Raw genomic sequence first — 7,500 nt, 5'->3', positions numbered from 1 at the left:
TATTAAGGTATGGGTTTGTATTTTATCACTGACCTTTTCATCATCATTATCATCGTTTTCATTATCATCATCATCATCATCATTATTATCATTATGGTCGTCATTATAATTTTCATTATTATCATTATGATTATTATTACCATTATGATTAATATCATTATCATTATAATTATCATCATCATCATCATTATTATTATTATCATCATTATTATTATCATCTTCATCATCCTTATCATCATCATTATCATCATCATCATTATCATCATTATTATTATCATCATCATCTTCATTATCATCATTATTATTATCATCATCATCATTGTCATTATTATTATCATCATCATCATCTTCATCTTAATCATCATCTTAATTTGCACTATCATTATCATCATTATTATTATCATAATCTATCATTTTTATCATCAATATCATCATCATCGTCATCACCATCGTCGTCGTCATTAGCATCATCATCCTCATCCTCATCCTCATCATCCTTATCATCCTCATCATTATTATTATCATCATCAATCATTTTTATCATCAATATCTTCATCATCATCATCATCATTATCCTAATCTCACCAGTCATCATTTATCATTATCATCATCACTTATCAGTCACCATCAGTACCACCAAGAATATAATTTTGAATAACATTTCCTTTGTAGTCGTCAGTACGAATATAAAATTGGTGCCATTGTTCTTGCTGTTGTCATTTCGAATATAAAAACTGAAGGTACCATTATTACTGTTAATGTTAATGTTGTGGGTCTTATTAAATTGGATATCAATATAAGCCACGCAATGCTAAAGGCATAATAGTAATTCATGTTAGAAATAACAGCCAAATATAGTCCATTCTGCGGCCACTTCCCTCCCTCCTCTCGGCCGCCGTTCGATCCCTTGTTACATGAGGATTACAGCGTTTCCCTCCTGTTACTTTTTTTTATCCTTCTTCCTTTATTCACTCCTCTCTGCGTCCTCTCATCGCCCCCCCCCCCCCCCCCTCCCCGGTCGGCCCACAGCAACGCCGTCCCTTTTATCTCGCGCTCCTTGCCTCCGTATCGCCGTCTTTTTTACTCCTTATCTGCGGCATCTTCTCGCGCTGTGTTACTCCTCAAAGGGTCTTGGGACGGAGGGAGTTCCCGTCTAATCATCTTGGCCGGGGACGCGCGGGTGCCTTCAAGGGTCGTGGCTCGTGGGGCTTGGCGGGTTCGACGTTCCTGGTTCTCGTGTGTGAAGTTGGTTTGGGTGCTTCGGTTCCCTGGGGTTTGGTTCTTGGTTCGTGATTTCTGGGAGTTGGAACGTGGTGTTTGGTTCCTGGTCGTTGCTTCAAGTTTTATTTGGTCGTTGCTTCGGTGTTTTTTTTATTTTTTATTTTTTATTTTTTTTTTTTTTGCTTCGGTTCCCGGTTCTTGATTCGGTTCCTGGTTTCGGGTAGCTGATTTTTTTTTTTTTTTTTTTGGGGGGGGGGTCGTGGTTCGTCGGCGTTGGTTCTTGTTACCTGTGACTTAACTCTTAGTTCCGTTCGTTTCTGGTATTGAATGGTCCGCGTCGGTTGGTTGCGCGGATTACTCTGCTTCAAGTCCCTCGCGGTCATGGAGTTTAGTGCTGACCGACATGGAGAAATTGTCATGAGCGAGGAAAGTATGCTGATGATAATTCCTTAAAGATTTTTGCTTTATTTATGCACACACACGCACACACACACACACACACACACACACACACACACACACACACACACACACACTCTCTCTCTCTCTCTCTCTCTCTCTCTCTCTCTCTCTCTCTCTCTCTCTCTCACACACACACACACACACACACACACACACACACACACACACACACTCACACACACACTCACACACACTCACACACACACACACACACACACACACACACACACACACACACACACACACACACACACACACACACACACACACACACACACTCTCTCTCACTCTCACACACACTCACACACACACACACACACACACACACACACACACACACACACACACACACACACACACACACACACACACACTCACTCACTCACTCACTAATACACTCCTATATATAAATATATATATATATATATATATATATACTGTGGGAAAGATACCAAGGACGCTGTTAAATTCTAGTTAAGATTGAACTATTTTTGTTCATCGGAAGTAAACATTTAGTATATACATACACACACACACACACACACACACACACACACACACACACACACACACACACACACACACACACACACACACACACATATGTATATATACACACACACACACACACATATATATATATATATATATACACACATATATGTATATATACATATATATATATGTATATATACATATATATATATGTATATTTACATATATATATGTATATATACATATATATGTATATATATACACATATATATGTATATATATACTTACATGCATGTACATATACATACACCCATGCAAACACACACACACACATATGTATGTGTTTATGTGTGTGTGTGTGTATGTATGTGTATGTGTGTGTGTTTTGTGAGTGTTGTGTCCTTTTTTACTTTCGATTAATAAAAACATCAACCCTTAAATCTAACAGCTTCCTAACTATCTTTCCCAGAGTTTCTGTCTAATTTTCCTTTCTCCTTTTCCTTCTTTTCTCTTCCACTTTCGCCATTTATAACGTTTTCCCCTCCCGTGTCTCCAGCCAATGTCCCTGCACTGAATATTGTATTAAAGAGGGATCCCGTCTCGCCACAAAGTCCTCTTCAGGTTTAATCCAGAGTGGAACATAAAGCCTATCTCCTCGGCTGGATGGCTGGCGGGCTACTCTGCAGTTACATTGATTGTAAAAGAGAAACGTTTATCATTATCTGGATGCCATCGAGCTCGTAGGAAGATATTTGCAAAATATGCGGTTCCCCGACGCCGGCGTACCTAAGACTTTTTACGTTTTTTTTTTTTTTTTTTTTACTTTTTTACTTTTTTTTTTTCTTCACTTCTCTGGTTATACAGGTCTTTGGCGAAAATATGCGGTGAGATATTCTGGTATGCTGTTGCTGCCCTCCTTGCGGTGTTATCTGGTGTGGTGTTCGGTTGTTTTGCACTTGTTGAGGGTGGGTTTTGCTATACGGTTGGCGCAGGTATGGCAGTGTAGTGTGGAAGTTCGTAACGTTTGGGAGAGTTTCTGTAGGTTGAACGGGATTGTGTTCTACAGGAAAAAAAAAATGAAGGTGGTGATGCGTTATTGTGAATTGATGGAGAATTGCGTGTAACGACGTTGTTTTCTACGTAGCGAAGACACAAATCAACATTGAAACAGGAATACGCGGTAAAGAAGTCACGTGGAGTTTCGCTTCCGGCTCATACGATCACCTCATGCAGGGCGAGACAGTCACCCTAATTTTTCCTTCACTCGTCTTCCTGTCCATTCTTCCGTGGAGGATAGAACGTAATTAAGGAGGATTAGGTGGTCATTGTGTACATCCGGGTTTTCAACAGAGGGGAAAATCCGAGCGAAAGACTTTTTTTGTCGTAGACTTTGGAATAAATATTTTCCTTTGGAGTGAAAATTGAAAAAATGACGAATGTGAGGACTTGTGAAGAATATAAAAAAAAAAAAAGTTACTGTAGAATAAATGTGATTACTATAACGAATGGGAAATAATGTTGCAGCTCTAATAAAGAAATATATAAGAATAGTACAGTGCTGTGGTATATTCGAAGTATCAAGCACGGGATGTCAACGTTCAAATGCATTTTGAGATCTTAGCATTGTTTATCGACGAGGATAACCGGGAGAGTTTACTTCAACTGTTCACACTAGCGAGGTCATGACTCTCCTCCACCCTTCCCTTTCCGCAGATGAGTTGATTGGTCATTAGGGTGAGGTGACGGTCATTAGAGAGAGCGCCCCCCCTCCCCCTCCCCCTCCCCTAGCCCAGGTGTTGAGCACAAGTGTCGATATTTTCAGTGTAATTAATACGTATTTTAGCTGTGTCAATCCTCTTTCGGTTTCGGTAACGTGTATTGGTTTGGGAACTCGATTTTGTTTGCCACGCTCAGCTGCTCTACGTTTGCTGTTGGATATTATATATATATATATATATATATATATATATATATATATATATTGTGTTGTGTTATAAGACTTTACAAAACGTTTGTAAACTGAATGGTCATCATCCGATTTTTGAGAGGATAGAAAACGAGTGGTTTTGGTTTTGTTGTTATTACCCAACTTCGGACTTGATCTTTGGTTATTCGTATTTGCCTGCTGTTACCTTTCTAAATTTCTTTCTTAGTTCTCAGTTCTCCTTTTGTCTAGACGTAAAGACGATTTTCAGTTAAGTAAATCTATCCAATGTTATTCGCTGAAAAAGAAACAGTCGCAGTCAAATGCGAGCTGGCGAGGGAAAAAAACATCTGTAATGAAGGCGTTCCCCTTTAATACAGAGTTCATTATCATTCATTCAATGAGTACCCGTCGATGCCATTGTGCGTAGATGTTAAAAGGTTACGTACCTCTTTATGCTCTGTGTGTTCTGCGTCACATTCTACTTCCAGACCCACACTTTACCGTGATATTTCTCAAGATATACCTCGAGCTGATATCATCTCGTTGGAGCATGACTATATTTTTTAGATGTTAGACATGCCTTGCGCCTGTTCCTTTTGGTGTTTGACTCCATTTGAATCTATTATTCAGTCTATAACTCCTCCAGCACACGCGTTTTGAAATATAGTTCGCACAATTTAAGTCCGGTAAACTTGTTAAAGAAGCTGTGAAGTCACTGCAAGAAGCCATAGGACGTTCTCAAGAAAACAAGCAAAGAAGAGCCTTGCGTTAGCGCGACTGAGGAGCCTCTTACACTTCATGGCTCTCCGGGGACACAATACGCGACAGCAGAGGTGGTAACGGGATTGCATTATCTGAGAACCTCGGGAATGGTAATTCGAAATTGGAGTGAAGGGAGATTCGCGCCCTTTTGGCTCGAGGCTTCCCAACGCCAATAAAGGTTTTTGTAAAGCAATGGGCATGTTTCGGTACGACCGTGGCTTCGGAGCGATTCGCTTTTTTTCGTAGCAAGTGCTTTTGAATCGCCTTTTATTGTTTTTTTATGAGATCACGGCCGGGAATGTTTACATGGGCATTACATCCGCCATGATGACAGTTTGACGCGTTTAATCTCAGGAAAGACGAAATCATATTCATTAAGGAAGTAAAGGTCTTGACAGCTCGCGTCTTTCCAAGAAACGAGAGATTTATGGTGAGATTATATCAGTCTTATATTAACTGCTTTTCGCGGTTTTACACAGACAGTGATATCCCTCATAGCATGGAATGAAACGTTATTTTTTGCATTTACCAAAATTTGATGAAATACTGAATCCTATTTCCTTATAGGGTTATATGCCATGTGAGTGTGATGCACGACAAACTGACGATGAAGCGATATTATTATTATTATTATTTACGCAGTTAAATGTCCTAGTTTTGTTTTTAAAAGGTATACGATTCATAAACCGAAAATGAAGGCATTTCGTCGAGTTACCCAGAACATGCAGTTAGAGAATGGGACTCTACCCATTTTCTGTATTCGAAGGTCTCGTTTCTTTGAATGTGTTTTTTCCTCATTGGAGGTAGGTTTTAAGTAATTTGATTTTAGTCATTTGTTAAGTTAAACGAAGGCTTCCACATTGAAAACTTAGATGACAGAAGCCTAGTGAAAGTCGTAAATTCAGCAGTATTTAATAACGTATGTCATGCACCATGCACAACTTCGAATTTTGGAATCTATTATTATGCTCTTATTGCCAGTGTTTTGACTATTTTTTCAGTTACCACAAGCCATTGTATCCAAACAAAAAGTAATGGAACGACATGTCTGACTTCCTGTCTCCATAACATATTTAGGCTTTGGCCCATAATCGATGTGACTAGCGCATGAGCCTCACAACCTTGCATCACACACCCCACACACACACACACCTCTCTCTCCTGAGTAGTCCTCTCCCACAACTTACCCGAGAGCCAGTACTGGTGCAGTAGCTGTAGCTGTGCGGTTCCTCCGAAGCCTCTTCAAGGACATTCCACGTGTTCCAAACCACTTCTTCAAGGAGTTGTCTCGTCTTTCCCACGTCATCGGCTGGCTTCATCCTGCTACCCGGTCATGGGGGCGTTTTAATTGCAGGTAAATCGGCCTGGTTCCAGGTGGATAAGTGAGAAGTGATCCCCGTGCGGTTTGGGCGAAAACGGGTTGGAAGGAAATGAGGAGGATTTTTACTTGCGTGATTTTTTTTTGAATATGCACATAATAACGGGAATCAGTGGAGGAAGTGAGATTGTACGTGACACACGATCCCGGTCTCGCATTAGTGCTTCAACCGATCGAGCGCATTTATTCAGCATTGAAGTTGTGCCATTTCTAACACATGGGTTGCTAGTTTGTGAAAAAAAGGAATGAATATGTAAGATCTGTGCGTTGGTAATTTAAGTTATTTATAATGAACGTTATCGAGTGTATTTTTTCTAATCAATTATGCCTTTCTTTTCAGGTAATTTCTGATAACTCGCAGACGTACAAAGCTCAGTAGCAAGATTCAGCCTTCAGGAGCAGCTGGGAGGTTAATATCAACGTTGGAGATGGTAAGGGTATTATATGTCAGAAAGGAGTGTAGAATAGAAGATATAATTAAAAGAATGTATGTTAGCGATAGGAAGGGGGAAGGAGAATGAGAGTTAGAGTGAGTGAAAATTAAAGAGTAAATAGGCATATAAGTCTGCTGGAGCCTTTGGATGATGATAAGATTTTATTTTATAAACATAGGGGACGTAGATATTTTATCATGGGAATATCTTCCGTGAAGATTTAGCATATCCCTAAAAAAAATAATATCAGGAGTAAGATTAGGATTAAAACGGAAGAGAGAGAGAGAGAGAGAGAGAGAGAGAGAGAGAGAGAGAGAGAGAGAGAGAGAGAGAGAGAGAGAGAGAGAGAGAGAGATAGAGAGAGAGAGAAAGAAAGAGAAAGTGAGAGAGGGATAAAGTGAGTGAGTGAGTTAGATGGAAGTAAAGAATAAAGATCGGGGAAGAGGGTATTGCAAATGAAGGAAGAGGGCAAGAAGAGAAGAAAGAAAAGTCAAAGGATATTGCATGCCAAATACAAACAAGGCGAGGGAATAGGAGAGGTAAAGAGAGGATGGCGCAAGAGAGCACTTTAAAAAAGAAAAGATTATATACCAGGAACGAGGGAAAGATGAAGAGAAGGAACTATAGCAGAACAGATGATGATGATGATGATAATTACAGTAGTGATAATCATTGATAATAGTTGTAATTATAACGCAGATATTGATTATGAAAATATTAATACTTTGAACTGTAATAATGTCAGTGAGAATAATGATAGCTCAGTTAATAATGATGATATGGATTATGTAACACGATAATCATCGGAAAGATTTTTATAT

At 39.4% G+C, this 7,500-nt stretch overlaps 1 protein-coding gene across 2 annotated transcripts in view; it reads left to right on the top strand.

Annotated features, from left to right (window-relative positions):
* The window catches only part of LOC125028089 (protein singed-like), a 155,593-nt gene that overhangs the window by 32,920 nt on the left and 115,173 nt on the right, over positions 1 to 7,500 (top strand). The window contains exon 1 of one of the 2 annotated variants that reach the window (XM_047617413.1): positions 6,062 to 6,221. The exons of the other annotated variant lie outside the window; for it this stretch is intronic. The gene's annotated coding sequence lies outside the window, so the exon portion shown is untranslated. Of the gene's footprint in view, positions 1 to 6,061; positions 6,222 to 7,500 lie in introns of those variants that run through there. 2 annotated transcript variants of the gene reach the window in all.

The sequence above is a fragment of the Penaeus chinensis genome, chromosome 8 (genome assembly GCF_019202785.1).
Source record: "Penaeus chinensis breed Huanghai No. 1 chromosome 8, ASM1920278v2, whole genome shotgun sequence".
Classification (NCBI taxonomy): domain Eukaryota; kingdom Metazoa; phylum Arthropoda; class Malacostraca; order Decapoda; family Penaeidae; genus Penaeus; species Penaeus chinensis.
Note: the sequence above shows the minus strand (reverse complement) of the source record. Positions and strands in the feature narration are given on the sequence as shown.